This window comes from Aedes albopictus, chromosome 3, assembly GCF_035046485.1.
Source record: "Aedes albopictus strain Foshan chromosome 3, AalbF5, whole genome shotgun sequence".
Lineage (NCBI taxonomy): Eukaryota > Metazoa > Arthropoda > Insecta > Diptera > Culicidae > Aedes > Aedes albopictus.
Window position 1 is genome coordinate 47,179,865 of NC_085138.1, and position 23,589 is coordinate 47,203,453.

Sequence of the window (23,589 nt, forward strand, 5' to 3'; positions counted from 1 at the left end):
TTGTTATGGAAAAGCTATGCCATGATAATTTAATCATAACAAAACAAGATATAAAAACACGTTATGTGATTACGTAGTTATTAACTTGCTATTCTCCTCTGCTCGGGAACAGCGGCTTTTTCGATAACCTGATAGACAGTAGGCAGGAACACATTCTCAGACCATATCTGAACCGGTAGTGTTACAAAACCGGTTCCAGATGTCCCGCCGGAAGTAACCAAGTATAAAAATTAACCAAACCCTTATATGCGACACATCAAATCGCGGCTCTTTAGGCAACCTGATAAACGGTTAGCAAGAAAATAGCTTCAGACCATATTTGGAACAACCGATAGTGCTCCGAAAACGGTTCCGGTGTCCCGCCGGATGTGGTCAAATGTAGAAGAGAACCAAACCCATGCATGCGGCACATTAAGTAGCGGCTTTTTAAATAACGTGATGAACGATTAGCAAGAAAATAGGCTCAGAAAACATCTAAGATCTTTTTAAAGACTACCAATAGTGTTCCGGAACCGATCTAGGGTGTCCCACCGGAAGTGCCCAAATGAAAAAGTGATCCTATTGTATGTATGCTATACATCAAATCGTGACTTTTTCGATAGCCCGAAAAACGGATAGCAAGAAAATTGGCTCAAACCGCATTTAGAATTACCGGTAGTGTTCCGGATTCAGTTTCTCGGGTATCCTACCGAATGTGGCCAAATACAAAAGTCAACCAAACCCATGCATGCAACACATCAAACCGCGGCTTTTTTACTAACCTGAGGAACGTTTAGCAAAGAAAATAAGCTCAGACCACACAAGAGGCTACCGATAGTGATGCAGAACCAGCATTGGGTGCTTCGCAGGAACTACAAAAGTGAACAAAGTCAATGCTAGCGATAAATATGTATATGGTCGGCGTTCAGTCAGAGTGGACTACGCGATTTTTTGGGCAGGTAAAGATAAGATGAGGAATTAGTTAAACCTGAACTTTTCGACGTTATTTCGATGCAGATGTGTCATTACATAAAAGAATAACAGTATTTCTGAAAATAATGCCAGAGATTTGAAATTTCAAGTGCTTGCAGGACTTTTCTCGAAATCATTGAAAAACAGATGGTCCGGTTTGACTTAACGTCGACCATGTGTAAGAGAACAAATATATTGACTGAACTAAGGCCACATACAAACAAACGTCTTGCTTGTTTTTAACGGTCGAATCAAATATAAATCGTTTTTGTTCGTTTGACGTTTACTCACTACCGCCATCAAGCCAGCAGCGGCTTCTGAAACGCATGATTAGCATTTGGTGATTATTTTTTCATGACGATGCTTATAATAGCAATATGTTCCAAATGATATGTCTGTTTGTCTGTACTAATGCAATCTCATCAAATCACACCATTTCAGATTCCTGAGGTGTAAAAATATACAGTAGATGGGTCAACGCTATATGAGAAAATTAAAATTATCGCAATTTCACTTGCTTGCATTTTTTTTTCAAATTTTACATGAATCTTGTAACCTATGATAATACAATATAGCCTAAAGTGTGAAGAAAACACTTTGTCGAAGACCGTAAAGTCATCTTTGATTGTGAAAGAAGTTATATCCTAGCTTGTAATTATCGTCTTGATGTTGATCGGCCTTGAGTGACAGTGAAGGTGCTCAAGTAGTCAACCGAAAATTCTGATATTTTTCAGCTCTGTTCATACGTTTAACATACCGTTGGAATATGTTCGTTAATAACTTGCCCTTGTTGTTAAGAGACGAATGCCCCTTCAGGGTAAAGTCTCTCTAAACAAAAAAAAAAGAAATAAGTTGCCCAATTTTATTAGAATAATTGCTTTTCTAAACAAAGTATTCTCAGGATTCAGGAACAGTTCGGATTACGTCGACGGGATCATGCTTCGGAATGATGGCTCATGCACAGAAAATTGCTGAACAAAGCAATAGTGGAAGATTCCAAAAACAGGGACCGAATTCTAGACCGCCCGCATCACGACGGTTTCAAACCGAACGGACTCAATATATACCAAAACTTCCGTATGACACTTTTGAGTTTAGCAAAGCCATCTTGACTAGGTAACCTTGACCGATTGAACCCTTGACAAGGCCCCATACGAACCGAAACGTCGGAAAAAATCATAAACTATTGTTTTCGATTCCCCCAAAAGACTGCAAAGTCAACATTCTGAAGCAAAATCATCGCAGTCGTATCCCAACCGAGGAAAGATCATAAGTACATACATGTTCGACGAGAAAGGCACTATCACCACTAGGTGGATTAATCTGGTTTTTTTTTACAATTCCTAATATTTTTCCGAAAATTTGTTCAAATATTTGTTTTGGAATATCATTCAAGATCTCTCTTGGAATTCTTGAGAGAAATTGCATCAGACCTTCCCAAATGACACCTACAGAAATTTCTCCGAGAACTTCTTTAAAGTTTTCTCCGGATGTACCACCAAGGATTTCTCCTCAAAACTTTTCATGGACTCCTGTAAGATGAAGATATGACAAAGCAACACCTCAATTTTTCAAGAGCACAAATCTGAAGAACCGAAAGCCGGTTTGCACTGAAAAGTTAATCGATTGGTTACCCGCTAGTGGTGACCAATCGATCAACTTTTCAGTGAAAACTGACATTCGGTTCTCCAGATTTGTGCTCTCAAAAATTTGAGGTGTGGCTTCATCATATCTTCACCGTAAAGTGTTTCGTCAAATATTGCACAAAGAAATAATCAAGAAATCCACCGAAAAAATTTCAATTAGTTGTCCAAGGATTTATCTAAAAAGTTCCCAAAAGTTTCTTCCGAAATTTCCCCAAGGATATTTCCATAGAATTTTCGCCATAACCTTCATAAATTTCTCTGAAGAATCTCGCAGAATCCTTCAGATTTTTTTTAGGAGATTTCTCTTACAAATGCTCTATTAGGAGTTCATGCCAAGATTCATCCCGAAATTCCTCCCAAGATTACTTTGATAGTTTGTACGAGGATTTTCCAACGATGCTTCCAGTAATTGCTCCAAGGATACATCTATGGATCCCTCTGGAAATTTCTCTAAAAGCTTGTCTGAGGATATTACAAGATAAATTTCTTCTAGAATTATTCTAAAAATTTCTCGAAAATTTCCTTCAAAAATTGCTGCGAAGGTTCTTTTAATGATTCCTTGATAAGATTTCCGGAAAATCTTCCAACTTGTTCTAGAAACTGCTACTTGGGTTCCTCAGAAGTTTCTGCGAGGAGACGATTCCCAAACAACACACAAGTTATGCAAGAGTTACGGTAGCACAGATTTTCCGGTTTCCTCAAGACATTTTTTGAAGAATTCGTTTAATACTGCCTCATACTGTCAGGAATATCTTCGAAGGTTTCTCTGAAAAAAATCCTTCAGTTTCCTTTGAAATTTACTCCACAGTTTCCTGGAGATTATCCTTGAAATTAATTTAGGAATTTGTTTAAAAACCTTTCCTGGACTCCTTCCGATATTGCTCCATGGGTTACTTTGAAAATCCTCCAGGAATTCCTGTCGGAAAGTCTTCCACAGATTTGTTTTGCAAGTTATTTAGAACATTTTCCGTGGATTGCTTCAGAATTTCCTCTAGAACATTCTGAATTTTCTTTTAAAGATCCTTTAGAAGTTTCTTCCAAATAGCTTCCGTGAGTTTCCTTTCTTCCGTAGATTTTTGTTCAGAAATCCGTACGATTTTTTTTTTCTGGAAATCATCCACGGATTTCTTTAGAAATGTTTTAAGCGGTTATTCAATAAAATCAAAGGTTCTCCCAGAAAATTTTCCAAGGGTTTCTTAAGAATATTTACCACTGACTCATCCAGAAATTCTAGCAATGATTTCTTCAGAAATTCTTTCGGAAACTTTTCTGGAGATGTTTTCAAAAAATCCCAATGAGATTCCTCCATAAATTTGTCCAAGGGTTTCACGTCCAAGGAAATCTGCTATGGATTTCTTCTATAATTAATCCACAGTTTACTCCACAATTACTCCAGGAATTTAGTTTCAAAATCTATCACGGTTTCTTCTGGAAACTCGTCCGTCGTTTTTGTTTCAGAAATTCTTTCAGGATTTTTTTTTGAATAATTTCTCCAAGGCGTTCTGCAGATATCGCCTCATGAATTTCTCCAGAAATTGTTGCAAGAATTGATTTAGGTTAATTTCTATGAGTTCCTTTTAAAAATCCACCAGGAATTACTTTCTTCAGGAATTCTTCTAGGGATTCGTTTAAAAAAATCATCGTAAATTTCTCCAGGGATTTCTTCACAACTTTCTACAGGGAATTCTTAAGAATTTTTTTTCAAAGGTTTTTACATAAATTCTTCCAGCGGTTTCTTCAGAAAAATTTACCAGCATTCCTTCAGATATTTCTTAACCCTCGAGCGATCGCGCTGTTGTATTTTGTACAACACGTTGAAAATATCTCGTTTTTTGTACTCAGCATTAGCGTGGTGCTGACGGCAGTGGCCAACCGCGCGAGTTACGGAAGTTTAAGAAAGTCCACCGGACGTTGTTTAGGAATTGCACTAAGGATTCCATTGAAAATTCCCACATGAATGTGTCTAGGGTTTTCTTCAGGGATTAATCCAGAAAAACCTGCGGAAATTCCTCCGAAGCTTGCTGCAGGAGTTTACATTGAGACTTCCTCAAAATTTCTTCCAGATATTCCACCATGTATTTCCCAAAAAAAATCGCCATTTCGTTAACGATTATCTATACGTTACAACAGGTACGCCTACAAGGATTTTTTTTTTCAGTAATAAATTTACAGATTTCTCCAGGAATACTTAACTAAAGGATATCTCCGGGAATTTCCCTATAAATTCCTTAATATTTTTTCTAGGAATTCCACTAAGGGTTTCCCGAGAAATTTCTTCCAGAAGTTCTGAAGTAATTCCTTCAGAGTTCCTTCAAGATTTAAAGTACAAGATTTCTACAGGGATTGTCTTGGAGATTCTTTCAGAAGCTCCTTCAGAGTTCCTTCAAGATTTAAAGTACAAGATTTCTACAGGGATTGTCTTGGAGATTCTTTCAGAAGCTCCTTCAGAGGTGCTTCCAGAAATTCCTACTGAGAATTCTTCTTCAGGATTTTCATCACGGTACTTCTTCGAAAGTTCTTCCCAGAGTTTCTCGATGTTTTTATATATTTTTTTTTAGATAATCCTCTGGTGATTCCTGCAGAAGTTCTGCAATTTCTTGTGAGATTCTATCACAAATATCTTTGACTGATTTGATTCGATTGTCTCACAGCCTAAGATAATAAGAGCTTCTGTAGATACATCTGAAGGAATCCTCAGATTTTTTTGTGCAATTTCTGAAGAGGTTTGAACACAAACATTCCTAAGCTACTGCCTGGAACATTTCTGAAGGTAATCCTGTAAAAAATGGAAAAATTCCATGGAGGACCACTGAAAAAAATATATTTAAAGGATTCTTGAAATAATATCTTGAATAACTGTAAAACCCTCTGCAAGTATTTATAGAAAAACCATCGGAATAGGTTTTGCAGTAATTCCTGCATGAATAGTTGAAATAACTTCTGCATGAATAGCTAAAAAACTGTTAGAATCCCTGAAGAAAGATCTGAATAATCCTGAAACAAAGCCTGGAATAATATCTGAAGAAACTATTGGAGAAACTCTTGGAGGAACTTTTTGAAGAATATCTTGAGAATTTTCTGGAATAAATTCCAAATAAATGCCCAAGAAAATCCCTGAATATATGCTTAAAATTCCTAAAGGAACCTCTGAAGAAATTCAAATGATTTCGTATGAAAAAAAATTATGGAAAACCTTCTAAATTTCTAAAGGAAACACATAGAGAAAAAAATATTAAAAATTCCATATTAAAAAAAAGGTTAAAAGATTTTCCTGGAGAAACCTCAGAAGAATTTCTTTCAAATATCTAGATGTATTTTCACAGAAATTCTAAAGAAAAACATTTGGGAAAATTCAGAGATTATTACTTATGTTCGAAGAAAGACGTGTAAGAATACAAGCATGAATTTATGTAGCAATTATTGAAAGAATTTCTCATAGAAACCCTTAAGGAATCTCAGGTGGAAATTCTGAGGAAACCCGGTGACCAGTAACAAAATGAAACTTTTGAGAAATTTCTTGAGAAACACTTGAGGAAGTGTCAAGAAAAATTTCTGAGGGAATTTATGGAAGAATGAATTAAGGGAACCCTGGATACAATTTTCAAAGAAATTCATGGACAGAGATGCATTCTAAAGGGATAATAAGAGATATATTTAAAGGAATATTTGCTGAAATCATTCCAAAAAATCCTGCGAGAATCTTCTTACTGTAAATATTTCAGTAAATGTTTAGCAAATCCTGAAAAAAAAAATCCCAAAACAGAATTTCTTGCGGTGTCCCTGTAGGTAATCACAGAGAATTTATATTAATTTCAAGAAAAAATCATGCTAAACTCATGAAGGAATTCCAGCACGAATATACCTTCCATGATAATTACAAAAAAAAATCGAGACATAATAGTGCATGGGTTTACCCGAAATTCCTAATAAGGCGCAATAGTGAAGCAATTTCCTTGAGGAATTTGGAAAACTTGATTAACCAGCTCTGATTTTACCATGACAGCACTGGTAAGTATCGTTAGGTATAAGCAATCCTGAAATTGCACATCACTTCAATTACAAGTTATCCTGACCTGGGATGTTATGCAGTACCTTCTGCATACGAATAAAAACTGTAACCACTAGTACAAAAAGCCAGTAATTATGTTCTCACTTTTCAAATGTCGATGACAAAGCCTTGCACAAAAGTTTTGAATGAAATGAGGAAGTAACTGAATATGTGAAAACATTTAAAGAATTTCACTTGTACATAAACATCTTTTTCAAAGAAAAAGATTTAAAACAAATTCAAGAGTTTTGTTCTTTGAAAACTTCTCCAGAGATTTTCCAGAGATTCTTCCAATAATTCCTCTAGGAAATTTACAAGGGTCTTCAGGAGTTTCTCAAGAAATTTTTGAAGAAATATCTTGAACCGGTTTTTTTTTTCAGAAAGTCCTATTAAGAATCTTTATAAACTCTCTTCAAGGATAGCTACAAAACTTCGTGTATGCATTCCTTCATGTATTTTTTAAAGAAACTCTTTCATGAATATACCTAATTAGATTTTTCCAGAAGTTCCTCTTTGGAAATTTTTTCAAAAAATTATTCGTAGATGCTTTTTTGGGAGATTTTTCACATGGATTTAGAAATTCTTAAAGAATTTCCTCCAGAGTTGTCTTTTAGAAGTTCCGATTTTTTTCCAGGAACTTTTTCTTCCAGAGGTTCCTTCAGGTTCATATATTCAGGGATACTCTTAGGCATTTATTTAGAAATGCATCTTTTCTCATGAGGTTCTTCTGAAAAGTCCTCTAGGATTTCCTGCAGGTATTCCTTTAGGGATTTCACAACATTTATTTATAATTTTCTCCTGCGATTCTTCCAGATTTTTTCCCGGAAATACTTCAGCAATCCTCCAGGGATTTTTTTTAATAATTCCTTCAGAGATTCTTTTAAGAATTATGTCAATTATTTTTGTGCAATTTCTAAATGAACTTCCGAAAAAAATTCTAGAGAAATGTCTGACCACATTTCTCTGGGAATTTTTGGAGGGACCCTTCAAAAGGAATCTATTATTATTATTGGCTCTTTATTATGGGGATTTTCAGCCCGAGTCTTGTTCATCCCCGTAAAGGAAAGAAATCTCTGTTAGAAACCAGCTCAAACAAATTTCAGACAATGCAAACTCTAACGAAAACCTTTGTCGACCAAATGCAAAAACCAAACTTCAACTCACTGATGTATGTCCCTTCATTATCAAATGCACACGAGAGAAAAGGAAAACCTCGACGTCGAGTTGAAACATTACCGCAAAGCTGCGCGAATAAAAATGAGTACCCCAAACCGCTTCATCTCCCCCGAATCACCTGGGCGACCACCGCCGCCACAGTGGAAAAAAACAGTGCAAACCTACACTAAATTCTGTATCTAAAATTGTCTGGAGAATCGAATGAAAGTGGTTAAACAGACCGCACGGATCGTCATCTTGCTCATTTTGCCCTAATTCCTCAGTTTTTATTAACTTTTATATGAAACTAGCTCTATAAAACTTATGAAACATGAATGCGATTTGCCTTGAAGGACTTTTCTAAAGGATTAAGATGTAGAGAATCGATTGGAAGTGATTGCAGTGACCGCATGTATGTATTTATGCCCATTTTACCCTATTTCCCCACACATATTGTGTTTTGTATGAAATTAGCTGTATAGGGAAGATTCATTTATTACGTCCATCGTTTTTCGGGATTTCCAGACCCCCCCCTCCCCCCTCTGTCACGCTATTTTCCTATACCTAATACACGTACTGTCACATTTTCTTAGACCCCCCCTCCCCCCAAAATGTTGGACGTAATTTTTGAACGTTCCCATAACTCACAAGAAACATATGAGTGGTATGTTAGGAAGCATTTATTTGGAGGATTATGATACAAGGAATCGATTAGAAGTGATGGCAGTAGCCACGCGAATCTGGTTATGCTCATTTTACCCTAATTCCCCACATTTATTGAGTTTTGTATGAAATTAGCTCTATAACTCACAAGAAATTTATGAGTGGTATGCGAAGAAGAGTTTATTTGGAGGAATATGATGCAAGTAATCGATTAGAAGTGATTGCAGTGACCGCGCGAAAGTAATTATGCTTTTTTGCCCTCATTCCCCACATATATTGAGTTTTGTATGAAATTAGCTATATAACTCACAAGGAATCTAAGGGTCGTATACTATGAAGGGTTTCTTTAGTGGATTATGATACAGGGGAATCGATTGGAAGTGATTTAAGTGACCGCGCTAATGTGGTTATACTCATTTTACCCTAATTCCCCACATATTGAGTTTTGTATGAAATTAGCTCCATAACTCACAAGAAACTTATGAGTGGTATGTCAAGAAGCGTCTATTTGGAGGATTATGGTACTATGAATCGATTAGAAGTGGTTGCAGTGACTACGCGAATGTAATTATGCTCATTTTACCCTAATTCCTCACATATATTGAGTTTTGTATGAAATTAGCTATATATCTCACAAGAAACTCAAGGCGGTTCGTTATAAAGGGTTTCTTAAGTGGATTATGATATAAGGAATCGATTTGAAGAGATTGTAGTGACCGCGTGAATGTAATTATGCTTGTTTGACCCTAATTCCCCATATATGTTGAGTTTTGTATGAAATTAGCTCCACAACTCACAAAGAAATTATGAGTGGTATGCTAAGAAATGTTTCATTGATGGGTTATGATATAAGGAATCGATTAAAAATGATTGCAGTTTCGTGTCAGTTATATAGCTTATACCAAACAAATCTCAATATGTGTAGCGAAGTAGGGTAGAAGAACAATAATAACATTCATGCGGTCACTGTATTAACTTCTAATCGATTCCTTGTTTCATAATCAACTAAAGAACTTTTTCATTATACCGGCCATAAGTTTCTTGTGAGTTATATAGCTAATTTCATGCACAGAAGTCACTTACTGCCTAACCCTTGCATACGCTGCCTTCACTGTTTTGTAACCATGTGTCATTTTTAATCGATTCCATGTATCAGAACTCGCTAAAGAAACACTTCTTACCAAAGCATTGATAATTTCCTTGTGAGTTATGGAGCTAATTTCATACAAAACTCAATATATGTGGGGAATGAGGGTAAAATGAGCATATTATGTAGTCAAACTACATTCACGCGGACACTGCCATCACTTCTAATCGATTCCTTTTATCATATAATCCACTAAAGAAACCCTTTATAACATACCCCATTAAGTTTCTTGTGAGTTCTATATCTAATTTTATACAAAACTCAATATATGTGAGAAATAAGGGTAAAATAAGCATAACTACATTCGCGCGGTCACTGCAATCACATCCAATCGATTCCTTGTATCATAATCCCCTTAAGAAACCCTTTATAACATACTGCCTTCAGTTTCTTGTGAGTTATATACTTAATTTCATACAAAACTCAATATGTGTGGGGAATGAGAGTAAAATGAGTATTATTACATTCGCGCGATCACTGCAATCACTTCTAATCGATTCATAGTACCATACCCAAGTAACAATTCCATCGCTGATTAGTTTTGTTTGATTTTTATTAATGTTTTATTACAGCAATAATTAAAGCTCACAGTTTTATGACTGCTTTTATCAAAACCATTAATAAAATGTTTTATAGTATACTTGAAGATATCCATAAAGACAGATTTTAGGAGTAAACAAAACTTTCCGATATGTAAACCTTCTGGCAATCATTATTACCGCAATAAAACTGTTAAAACTCTCAACAGATGGCGATCCGTTCGATTAGTAACGACATCTGTTGGTGGAAAAGCAGAAACTACGACACTGCTAGGTTTATTGCGGTCATCATAAAAGTAAACTTGCTTTCGTTTTATTTTCGCTGATTATGGTCGTCGCCATATTGAAGAATTAGCTTACGTGAATGAAAAATAGTTAATTTTGCTTAAATTAGCAATGAATTGGTAGTTTGCAACCATTTTCATAACATGCTCGCATAAATAAAATCTCTCTGCTGAGTTTTCTTGTGATTCGGGATAGTTTTACTAAATTTACAAATTGATTTTTTTCATACCAAGATGATAATATTCACTATTTTCGAAGCGCATTAATTTTATGATTCTGCAACCCCAATATTCACGGTAAATTCGAATGCGCATAAGCCTACCAGCACAATAACTACTAAAATACTACTTTGAAATAATCGCTTTCTACTTACGAATGATGTATCCTCCTGAACTTTACGTGCCATCGAAGAAGCTTCTCTGCATCTTGAGCTGTCATAGTTTTTGTTGAAAAAAAAAAACAACAACAATCGAGAATGGGAAATATTTCAACTAGGTTTTAAAACGGGTTTATTGCTACTCTTAATGCGGTTTGCAAACCCTCTCCGAGAGTGGTCCACTTAGCCGGAAGATGCTCTTAAAGAGATTATCAAGAGGTTTTGATGTATGATTCAGTTTTATTGCAAGTTTTATAGAATTGGTCATGAAGATCTCTTGTAGAGCCGAACAAAACTTAAAATGTTACTTGGGTAATCCTCCAAATAAATGCTTCCTTACGTACCACTCATATGTTTCTGGTGAGTTATAGAGTTAATTTCATACAAAACACAATATGGGTGGGGAATAAGGGTAAAATAGGCATAAATACATACATGTGGTCACTGAAATCACTTCCAATCGATTCTCTACATCTTAATCCTTTAGAAAAGTCCTTCAAGGCAAACCGCATTCATGTTTCATAAGTTTTATAGAGCTAGTTTCATATAAAGGTAAATAAAAACTGGGGAATTAGGGCAAAACAAGCAGGATAACGATCCGTGCGGTCTGTTTAACCACTTTCATTCGATTCTCCAGACAATTTTACGTCTAAAACCGTTTTGTTCATTCGAAAAACTGGATGCGTTCGTAAGATACAGAATTTAGTGTAGGTTTGCACTGTTTTTTTTTTCCACTGTGCGCCGGTGGTAGGATGAAACATGAACGTGTCCTGCAGCATCTCAGTCTGCACAACAGCGACTCGACAGTGGCTCGTAGCTGCAAGTCTCCTCATGTAATGAAATGTAAATGTGCTAGCTTTCATTTTCGCTGTCGGGCACTGTGGTGAGAGTTTTTTTTCTGTTTTGAGCTGTCCTGGCTTTAAAATTATGTGATGAAATTTGCGCAAAGGTGTTGCCGCAATTGGGATTTCAGCGTTGATATTTCAAACTCAGGACGTTACACTTCACGAAGAATGAATTCAGATTCCATTTTGTTTCGGTTTTTATTCGATTTCCATTAAATTTTGACTCAATTTAGACTAAATTTCAACTCTATTTCGGTTTGAATGAAGACTTCAATCAGATTTCAGATATATCTACTCAGTTGATCTAAATTTGTTTGCTGAAAAAGCGAGATCACCTTTGCATTTATCACCGACGACGACGCTACTCATCGATTCAGTCGTTAGTCCGTTCACCATCCAAACCCTCGAGTGCGCATCATTTTTCAACTCTTCAACTAGCGACACTTCGAACATGACGCGAACAACTGTTCCTTTACTGCTGATACTGATGTATTCTGTACCTTTGACAGGAGCAGGCAAAAAAAAACTGCCGAACCAGCACTATTATCGGATGAGCTGAAGAAAAATGTTAGTTTTGCATACGAACGCTCACATTTCCGCACAGCATTTTTCTTCTTCTGTGTGCTGTGGATGCGAGTGTACGCTCGCAACAACGGAAAAGACAACGACAACGATATTCGTTTGTCGATTTCCGCATCGTTCATCTGCAGCCGTTGCACACCCGAATTGGAATACACTCCGTTAAGCAGTGGTACCTAGTTCTTCAAAGGTGGAAACTTTTGTGAAATGGGGCGGATCAATTCAACTAGCGTGGAGTGGTAGGCTTTCTCTTACAATTTTGAATAATAACATGTAAAAGTCAAAATATCAGGAAGTTCTCTAATGTTGCTCAGAGATAATCGATGTCGCAACCACGCTAGTGCTGTATACGTCTGGCGAGGTTGCGCTCCCAGTTTCCGCAGTTTAAGGGCCGACGTCATAAGTTGCAGACCAATATTTCGGAATAGTGATGACATGTTCAACCCAGGTACAATACCTCTCCTACATCCTCAAAAAACTAAACCGAAAATGTTTTCCAAAAGTCGTCTTCACCAGCAGAGAAACGCTTTTCGTCTTCCCCCCGTTTCGAAAGTCTGACAATAATAATCCATTGTTGGGATGTTTCGTTGAGCCAACTCAGCGGGAGGACGACGACATCGACGTAGTCCCGGAAATTGCGACACAGCGTAGCTACAACACAACAACCGGGCATCATGAGAGATGATAAAGTGGCACATCACCATTGCAGCATGCACCGCCTTGCCTTGTCCAATGTCAGCCAGCAGTCCTTGGCCAGGTGCGTCGCTTGCTGGAGGGCGGGTTGTTGCGAGTCATGAGCAGCCAGCCGGAAACGAGCCACGTGAAAAATGCTCCATAATGACAGGTGGTAAATGACAGGAAGTTTACGCCAAACTGCAACTTGTGGACTATAGACTGTTTCAGAAATTATAAATACACTTTGTTTATTAAATTAAATGAACTGTTCTAATGATTTCTACCAACTTCTTTCAGAGTATAGCATATTGTACTCCATATTTTTTCATGTTTCATATCAATTGTCTTGATATTTTAAAGAGCAGTCGAGTTCTCTAACAAATAACCTAATTTTTCAAATTTGCACTTGCACAAAGGTGTTTTTTAATGATTTCAACATTATTTATCACTTAATACCAAAAATAATCTAAACTTTTATCACATTCGCTTTCTCAACAAGTTGTCTAAGGAATGCCTTGATCAAAATTTGGGAAAAATCGATAAAGGCATTTCCACAGCATTTTTTCGGAGTTTCTTATTTTTTAATGTTTTCTACGCAACATAAGAACTACCACGCAGTTTCTTAGCTTTCCTGATCGCATTTAATCTAAACAAACTTATTTTTTCTGCTCATTCGATCCTTCAGATGTCAAAGCTTGTCATATCATAAAAACGAATGCAGTAAGCAGTAATTAAGACATTCGTTTGCTTAACTTTTGTTGCTACTGGTGTTGTTGAGAAATTTGAAACAAAAAAAAAATCGTATTGAGAAGGCCCGTAATGGTGGTTCTTGATTAAATATTCCAGTAAAAATTACTCTTTTCAATCAAGAAATATATTTTATTATCGATACAGCAATTTCTATTGTGTTTGGAAAATAAATATTTTATCTGTGAGATTTTTTTCTTTTTGACTATGCTACAATTTTTGACCACTTTGTGTAACTTCAAATTTTAATCATCTAGTTTACAGAGCCCTATTTTTTTAACTTTTACCAGAAACATCAACAAAATTGGTATTATTTGCTTCGTTACCATGTTTACTATAAGAGCTAGAAGAAACTTTTTTGGATATTGTGCTCAAATTGAAATGGCAGTTAATCGTTAGTGTATTTATAATTTCTGAAACAGTCTATATAAGGACTTTTGGTGCGTCTTGAATCGGGTACAAGTGATGGAGAGGGGATGAGAGTGGGAGAAACGGATGCATTGATTAATGGAAGGCTTCGCAGCTACCTAACGTAATGTTTAGGGACAATGGAAATTCGCGGCAAAATTTCTTAAATTTCGCGGGCAGATACTGTAAATTTCGCGGCACTGTCGCGGTCCCATATTTTTTACTGTTTTGCTGAAGAAAACTCTAATTTTGCATGTCAAATAAATAATTCACTTGGTTTTAGAGGTCTTATCATGAATTCATCGAAAAATTAACAAATTTGATGAAAAATTAGAAAAGAAGCATGCATTGAATATATAGTAAACTTGTATTATGCGATACAGAATCGTGTATAACTTACCAATGTCAAAAGATATCAGTCGATTTATGTTTAGAAAGTTGAAATTGATGGAAATTTATAAGGAATGTTCCAAATTTTGTCAGTTTTCGCGGTATTTCGCGGGATTTCTCACATTTCGCGGCCAGAGGCAAATTTCGCGGATTTCGCGGCTTCCGCGAAATCGCGAATTTCCATTGTCCCTAGTAATGTTCCTACAGCCAAAATTAACTTCCGTCAGTCACTTACGACGTCCAATGGAAATGGATAGGTGAGAACGAGATGGATATTTTTTTGTTCTTGATTTTTATCTTTGTTTTTATCTTGATCTATTTTTTCACGAAAATGTTCGGTACTTTTAGCGGAAGGTACATTCTAACAAGAATTCCTTTCATGTTTTCAGCGAGAATTGTTTTCAAGATTCCTCCAATATTTTTTTTAGAATGTATCCCTTCTCACTCCTTAAGAATTTTCTCCACGATTACCTCGAGGAAAACTGGCACGAATTCCTTTAGGGATTTTTTCAGGATTTATCAGATTTCTTTTTTTCCAGAATGTTCACAGTTAGAATATTTTCGTAGAATTTACTAGAATGCTTTCACCAAGAATTCCTTCAAAAATTCTTCCAAGTATCCCTTTACAATCCATTAATGTCCATGTTTTTCTTTAAAAATGTCTCCGAGGTTTTTTCCAGAGATACTTCCAGGAATTCCTCAAGGAAATTTTCTTGGAGCTTCTTCAGGAGTTTCTCAAGAAATTTCTCAAAAAAAAAATGTTTTTTTTTTCAGAAATTCATACTGGGATTCGTTAGAATATTTCTTCAAAGATTGCTACAGAAGTTCGTGTATGTATTCCTTCATGTATTTCTCAAACAGTTTTGAAGGAATCCTTCCGTGACTATAATCAGATTTTTTTCCAGGAGTTTTTTTTTATTTTCCCCAAAAATGTCTTCAAGAAATGCTATTCCGGGAGATTTTTTCACATGGATTTAAGAATTATTTTAGATATTCCTCTAGGGTTTACCTTTAAAAGTTCATTTTTTTTCAGAAACTCTTTTTTGAAAAAAAAATGTTGGTATTTCTATATCGGTTTCTTCAATTACGGCTCCATATATTCAGGGATCCTCTCAGGCATTTACTTACAAATTCTTCTATTCTCAAGAGATTGGTCTGCAAGTTCCTCTGGGGGTTTCTCCAGAAGTTCCTCCAGGTATTCTTTCAGGGATTGTTTAGAATTTATTCAGACCTTTCACCAGGTACTCTTTCATATTTTTTTCGGGAGATGCTTCAACAATCCTACAGGGGTTTCTTTTGAAATTCATTGAGGGATTCTTTCAAGAACTATTCCAGTTACTTTTTGTACAATTTCTGAAAGAACTTTTGAAAAAATTCCCGAATAAATATCTGAACCCTCAAGAAATTTCTCTGGGAATTCTTGGAGGAAGTCTAGGAAGAATTTCCAAAGTAATCGCTGTAATCTTGTACCGACTTTTCGAACCCTCTAAGCAGAATAGCCTTTTCGGATGAGTGTAATCAGTTTTGTAATACGTTGTAATCTTCCTCAGTGTCAGATATCCACTAAGTTGAGTGAATAACTGACACTGAGGAAGATTACAAGTGGTAGTCGAAATACGCGTACCTGTCAAAGGATGAACAAAATAGGGCGGAATTAAAAGGTACAAAACTGATTACACTCATTCGAAATAAAAAAAAAATCGCTGTTAGATTTTTAAAGAAATTTTTAGAAGAATTTCCGAAAATGTCCACAGAATAACTTTCAAAGTAAGCTCTCACTGAAATACCTGGAGAAATCCCAAAAATTTTAAAAAAGTCTCTTGAAATATTTTTTAAGGTATCTCCGAAGGAATTAAGAAAAAAAACCTGGAAAAATCTGTTTAGAGTTTAATACTTGGAATATTTTTTGAAATAAATCTTGGTGTAATCTGTGGACGTGTTTTAAGCAATTCTGGTAGAATTATTCGGAGGAACGCCTGGATAAGTCGTCTGTAAAACTCCATGATAAAAAAACTCCTGAGATATTTCTAAAGGAATTCCGGTAGAAATTCCTAGGAATTATTTCTAAATAAATATCTTAAATAATTCGTGGAGATATTCTAAGAGTTATTCTTATAAAAAAATTCCAAAGAAATGTCTGAGTAAATGAATGGAGGAATATCTGTAGAAAATACTGAAGAAATCGCTGTTTGATCTCCTACAGGATTAAACAAGAATTTCTGAAGGATTTCCTGGTGGAGTTTCAGAAGGAACCCATAGAAATTTTCCAAAAAGAGTTCCCAGAGGAATTTCTGGGGAAGTTTTCGAGGGGACATCTGAAGGAACCTCTCTGTCAGAGAATTCTTGGAAGAATTCTCAAGAAATCACTGGAGAATTTTTTTAAGGAATCCCTGAAAGATTTTTTTTTAAACTTTAGATAAAAATATTAGAAGCATGTGGAAGATTTGCCAAAGAAATCCTTGGATAAATTTCCCCTGAAGAATCCGTGGGTGATTTCCGTTAAGAATTCTCGTACGGATTTCTGGAGAAAAAAAATCTAAAGGATTTCTGGAAAAAAATATGAAGAAACTTCTAAAGTTAGTTAGTTAATTTATTTTCGACACTTTAGAAGAAACTTCTAAAGCAATTCATGCAATACTTTCTAAAATAATGTTTGAGGAATTTGAAATAAATAGCTAGTGAAATATCTAAATTATTCCTTGTAAGAAACTAAATAAAAAAACTAAATTTTCAAAATATTAATACCCTTGTTTCAATCGGGAATGGATTTTGGAAGGTAAAATTCCAAAAAAAAAAACATGATATCGATGTCGCTAATCTTTTTCTTAGAAACTTGAAATCTCGCTGTAAATCTGTTCTTAACAACCAAACTATATTATGAATTGCATCATAAGAATATCAAAATTCCAACTATATTTTGACCAGGAATTCGCAAGCCAACTGCAGTGTTGCATGTAGATACTTACAACAATTTGTGACATTTAGGGATAAGATTAAAACGTTTTTCTAAGGTAATCATTTCAAATTCGACATTTTTAGTACTTTAGAAAGTCTTCCATCAATTTCCTCAGTAAATGTTGTATCCTCAAAGAATTCCTCCGAAAATTCCTTCTAAAATTCTTTTGGTAAATCTTCTATTGATTCCTTTAGATATTCCTCCAATGATTGTATTAGAAAACCTTTCAATGATTAAACAAAAAAGCTTCTGTGGAAACTTTCACAAATTCCTTTGAGAGATTCTTCAGAAATTCTTCTAGGTATTCCTTTGAAATTTTCTCCAAAGATTATTTTAGATTTTTTTTTTATTTCAGGCATTCCTTATTGAAATACTCAAAATATTTCTTAAGGATTTCTCCAAGGATACTTTCAAAAAGTATTCTAGGGATGTCCTTTGAAATTCTGTCATGTTTTTGTTTATGAATTCCTGTAAAAATTACTCCAGAAATTTCTTTAAGAACTTCTTTAGAATAACTTAGGATTGCTTCATAAATTACTTCATGAACTTCTTCAAAAGATTCTCCAGATTTTCTATCAGAAATCCCTTTAAAGGCTCATCCAGAAGTATTGGCAAGCATTCCTATAGAAAACACTCTTTGGACTACTTCAGAAATTCCCCCATGCATTCTTCCAAAAGTGCCTTCGGTGATTCCTTCAGAAGATCAGAGGTTTTCCAAGCCATTCCTTCAGAAAATCGAAAAAAAATCATTTTTTTTTCTAGGAATTTATGAAATTAAAACTCCCTCTGGGATAAATTAATAATTTTCTCCAAAGTCCATCATAAAAATCCATAAGAAATTTCTCCAATAATGAAAGCTTCGGAAATCCCTCATGAGATTCCTTTAAAAACTTTTAAAATTTAGCTTTAGAAATTCCAGCGGGGATTCTTTTAGAAAAACTTCCGTGAAATCTTTCAAATTTTTTTTCAGCCTTTCCTTCACAGAGTTTTTTAAGGATACTTTCAGAAGTTTCTTTAGATATTGCTACAGAATTTCTTCTATGGGTTGTTCAAGAAATTTAGAAATTCTTTGAGAATTTCTTAGTTATTTATTCAAGGGTTCTTCAGAAAGTTTTCCATGAATTCTGTAAAAAAAAATTTCAGCGATTTCTTCAGAAATTTTTTCAATGACTTCTTCAAAATTTCTTTCAAGTTTTGCTACAGAATTTCTTGTATGGGTTGTTCAAGAAATTTAGAAATTCTTTGAGAATTTCTTCAGTAATTTATTCAAGGGTTCCTTTAGAAAGTTTTCCATGAATTCTGTAATATAAATTTCAGCGATTTCTTCAGAAAATTTTCCAAGGACTTCTTAAAAATTTCTTTCAAGGATTTTCTCGGAAATTTCTCCGGTGTTTTTTTTAAAGAAATTCAGCGATTTCTTCATAAATTTTCCCAAATGTCTACAGGAATATTTTCAGAAATTCCTCACCAGATTCTTGCATTCTGTTTTTTGGTGGCTCCATCAGGAATTCCTCCAGGATTCCATCAGAAATCCATGCGAAGATGATTTCAGGAATGACTCTGGGCATTCCTTCAATTTTTTTCCGAAAATTCTTCCAGGAGTTTCTTTTTCAGCATTTAATTCAGAAATTTTCCACCAATATTTCCTAGAAGCTTCAACAGGAGTTGTTTAAAACATTTTGCGGAGGAATGTCTCCAGGAATTTCTTCAGATATTATTCCAGTGGTTCTTTAAAAATCACTGAATCTTCTTTTAGAAACCGAAAATGAAAGATTACGAACTGATTCAACGGCAACGACTTTTAGCGCGAAACAACGGTTCTTTAAGAAATCCCTCCACGGATTCCCCCAGAAAGTTCTTCAGAAATGGTCCGAATATATTATAAAGGGATTTCTCCACGAATTCTTTCAAAAATATCTAACGAGATATTTTTTTTATTTCACCATGGCTTCCCAAACATTTCTGCTGATATTCATCTAGAAATTTCTATGCAAAATCCTCCTTTATTTCCTTCACGAAATTCCCTCGGATTTCTTCATATATTTCTATAGGATTATTTCAGGAATTTTGCAAGTGATATGTACAGGAACTTAACCAGAGATTATTCGAGAAATTTCTTTAGAAATTCATTTAGAAATTCCTTTAGCTATCCATTGAGAAACTCCTTTAAAATATCCATCTGTAGTATGTAGCTTTCGTCAGGTATTTCAGTTGGAATTCTCGCTGTTTTTTTTTCAGATATTGCTAAAAAACAGCCTTTAGTAATTCTTTCAGGAATCCCTTCTGGGATTTCTTTAGAAACTCCTACAGGAATTCTTGAAATTGCTCGACTATTATTTTTTTCAGAAATCTCTCCGGGGAGTCTTGTAGATGTCCCTCCTTTATTTCTCAAACGTATTCTGTCTTGGATTTAGTTTAGCAATTTTCCCAGTGATTTTTTTTATTCTTCAGTGGTTCCTTTGGAAAGTCTTCCATGGATTTCTCCAGATATTCATCCAGAGATTCCATCAGAAAACCTTCTAGGAATTTCTGTAGAAAATTCTCAATGATGTCTTCAAAAAATTTTCCAAGGACTTTTTTGAATATTCTTCCAAAGATTTTCTCGAACATTTTTACAGGAAATCCTAGGAAATTTTTTCGAGATATTTTCTACGAACATCTACAAAGATTTATCTATTTGCTCCTTTGTTCCGTTAGAAATTCATCCACGGATTCGTTTAGAAAGTTCTTCAGAAAATCGTCCAGGATTTTTATCATGAAATCTCTCCACGAGATCTTCTAAACATACTAAAACGATATGTTTTGGCATCCCATGAGAAGTTTCCAAGGCATTTGTGCAGGTATTTGTTTACAAATTTTTTCCAAAAATCCTCTTTCAATTTTTTTCGGAAATCTATTCAGAAACGCCTCCAGGGTTTCCTTCTGAAGGGGATTCCATCTGCATTTCAAGAATTTCGTCGGAAACGAAAACTGTTGTTCTTAAAGAAATTCCTTCATAGTTTGTGTGTGTGTTTGTGTATTTTTTTTTTTTTTTTCAGAAATCCCTATAAAAATTCCTCCCGGAATCTCTTCAGAAGTTCTTAAAAGAATTCTTACTGAAGTTGCTCATAGAGGAAATTTGTTAAGGTATTCCTCCACGAAATCTTCTGAAAATATTTTAGGAGATATTTTTTCTGAACTCCACCAGAGAATCCCAAGGCGTTTCTGCAGGAATTTCTTCGGAATATTCTTTCTTAATTATCTCATGAAATTTCCTCTTTCAGATAATATTTCTGCAGGAGTTCTCCTTCTTTCAAGAATTTGCTGAGTGAATTCTACAGGAATTCGATTAGAGAACTCCTTAGATTTATTTTCAGCAATTATCTTGGAAATTCCTTCAGAAATTTATTCAGAATGTCAAATGGTTTGCGTTTTAATGGGATTTCGGAGATTTCAATAATATTAGGTGTTTCAGAGACGTTTCAAGGTGCTGTAAGGGCGATTCAGAGGGTGTCTTTAAACAGCGTTACAATGGTTTCAGTGGCGTTTCAATGCATTTTTGAGAGTTCCAGGGGGTTTCAGGTAAGTTGAAAGGGTTTAAGAGCGTTTGATAGCATTTCAGGGGTGTTTCATGTGATTTTCAAGTGCGTTTCAGGGGGTATAAAGGCGTGCCAAAGGGTTTCTGGGGCATTTAAAATTTATTATGATGATTACAAGGACGTTTCAATAGAACTACGATGGTTTCAGAGCGTTTCGATATCTGCCTGAAATCCTCTGACCCTTTCTGAACAACCCCCTATGTCTCGAGTCCCTCCGAAGCCCCCGAAAACACCTTCAAAACGCCTCTGAACCGCACCGAAAATGCTCTTTTACTTTCTGAATTGCCTCCGAAATCCCCCTAGAACCCCCTCTGCGAACTCCGTGTAATGCACCTAAAACTTTCCGAAATTCCCTAAAACGCCTGCGTAACGCCTACCGAGAATCCTCTGAAACTTCCTGAAATGCCTTCGAAGACCCCCTCAGACCCTATGTAACGCATGAGACCCTCTCTCTCTCTCTTCTTGGCGTAACGTCCTCATTGGGACAAAGCCTGCTTCTCAGTTTAGTGTTCTATGAGCACTTCCACAGTTATTAACTGAGAGCTTCCTCTGCCAATGACCATTTTGCATGCGTATATCGTGTGGCAGGCACGAAGATACTCTATGCCCAAGGAAGTCAAGGAAATTTCCTTTACGAAAAGATCCTGGACCGACCGGGAATCGAACCCGTCACCCTCAGCATGGTCATGCTGAATACCCATGCGTTTACCGCCTCGGCTATATGGGCCCTCTGACCCCCGAAAACGCCTGCGTAACGCCTTCGAAACCTTTTTTTTTAGTTTTTATTTTTGTGTATTTTAACTTAGATGCTAATTCTACACTCGCCTTCGAAACCTGCCGAAACCCCCATAAAAGCCCCTTAAACGCCCCTGAGAGCCTCTGATGCGCCCCAGAGACCTTCTGGTACCCCCTGAAACTCCCTTGAGGCTCGCTAGAACTCCTTTGAAAACCCCCTGGGATCGCTTGAAGCGCTCCTGATGCCGCCCTGAAACCTCTTTGAGACTCCCTGGAGCGTCCCTGAGAGGTCCCCGATTTCTCCTTAAACGCCCCTGCATCCTCCTAATTTCAGGGGGTTTCAGGAGCGTTTTAAGGGCGATAGTATTAAAATCCCCCTAAAACTCCCATGATCCCCATGTAACGCACCTGGGATTCTTCGAAACCCCCAAAAACATACCTGTAACGTCTCTTAAACCCAATACCTCTGAAATCCCCCTAAAATCCCGTCAGACCCCATGTCATGCATCTGCATCTCCCCAAACCATTTAAAACGCCTGCGTGTCACCTCTGAAGCCCGCCAAAAGTTCACTGAAACTTTCTGAAATGCCTCCGAAATCTCCCATAAACCCCCTCGGACCACATGCAACGCATCTGAGATCGTTCGACCCTCCGACCCCTGAAAACGCCTGCGAAACGTCTCAGAAACAAGCCGAAATGCCCCTAAGATCACCTAAATCTCCCCTGAGATCCCCTGAAACAGCTCTGAGACTCCCTGAAGCGCCCCAGAGACCCCTAACATCCGCTGGAACTTTCGTGGAACCCCCGGAACCGCTCGAAGCACCCCTGAGGCCGCCCTAGAACCTCTTTGAGGTCCTTGAAGCGCCGATGAGACCTCCTGAAGTGCCCATGGGAACCTGATGTACCCTGCTACTCTTTGATACCTCCTGGGACTCTCTTGGAAACACCTGAGATCTCCTGGTAACCCGCTGAAACCGCTTGGGACCTCCTGAACCGCCCCTGCAACCTCTCTTTGGTCTCCTCTATAAACGCCTTCTAGCTGCTGGGGGACTCATCTGGACTTCATAACAGTTTGGAAGACCTACAATGCCCCAAAAGTATATGATGATATAAACCAATCTCCCAGTAGGTCCAGTAACTATAGAAAATTATTGCTGTTGGAAATCGACTGTAATCTTGACTCTATAGATTAACGGCTACGCAGTCTTAGGGTTCAAAAAACGAGTTTTATTATTCACCCGACGTTTCGACACGGGGATAGTGAGGAAGACACTATCCCCGTGTCGAAACGTCGGGTGAATAATAAAACTCGTTTTTTGAACCCTAAGACTGCGCAGCCGTTAATCTATATAGAAAATTATGTAATGTTACTCGTTAAAGCGGATATGATTACTGTTACGAGTGTAGACCTGCTCTTCGGAGAAGTTTGGATGGTCTGGAATGTTCAAAAATAATGTTGGGATGATTTGTACAATTCCAAGAGGGTCATAGATAAAAGTCAGATATACACTCCCGATCAAAAGTTTGGGGTCACCCCCTCAAAAACATGTAATTTTTTTAGGCCCATATCTCCGCCAATTTGCGTCCGATTTCAAAACCCTAGGTCTCATTCAAAAGATAATAAGTCAAAGCAACTTTGAACATGATTTAAAATAAACTTTTTCAAAAAAATGTGTATGTAAAATTAACCCAAAGTTGCCAAAGTTTCTAAAAAATGAATATAAACTTACGGCAGTGTCGCTGGAAATTGGGTCGACCAAATTTTAAGATGAGAGCGGTAATAGGACCCATTTTCTATTAGCTTTCAACTGCTTTTTACAGAACTTAGCTAAAAAATCTAGAAAAAAATTAAAAGGTACGAAACTG

General features: G+C 36.3%; 1 protein-coding gene and 1 long non-coding RNA gene across 17 annotated transcripts in view; one reads left to right on the forward strand and one right to left on the reverse strand.

The window, feature by feature from the left end:
• The window catches only part of LOC109405842 (low-density lipoprotein receptor), a 1,187,857-nt gene that overhangs the window by 552,495 nt on the left and 611,773 nt on the right, over positions 1–23,589 (forward strand). The gene's annotated exons all lie outside the window — the stretch shown is intronic.
• The window catches only part of LOC134291301 (uncharacterized), a 598,232-nt gene that overhangs the window by 165,829 nt on the left and 408,814 nt on the right, over positions 1–23,589 (reverse strand). The gene's annotated exons all lie outside the window — the stretch shown is intronic.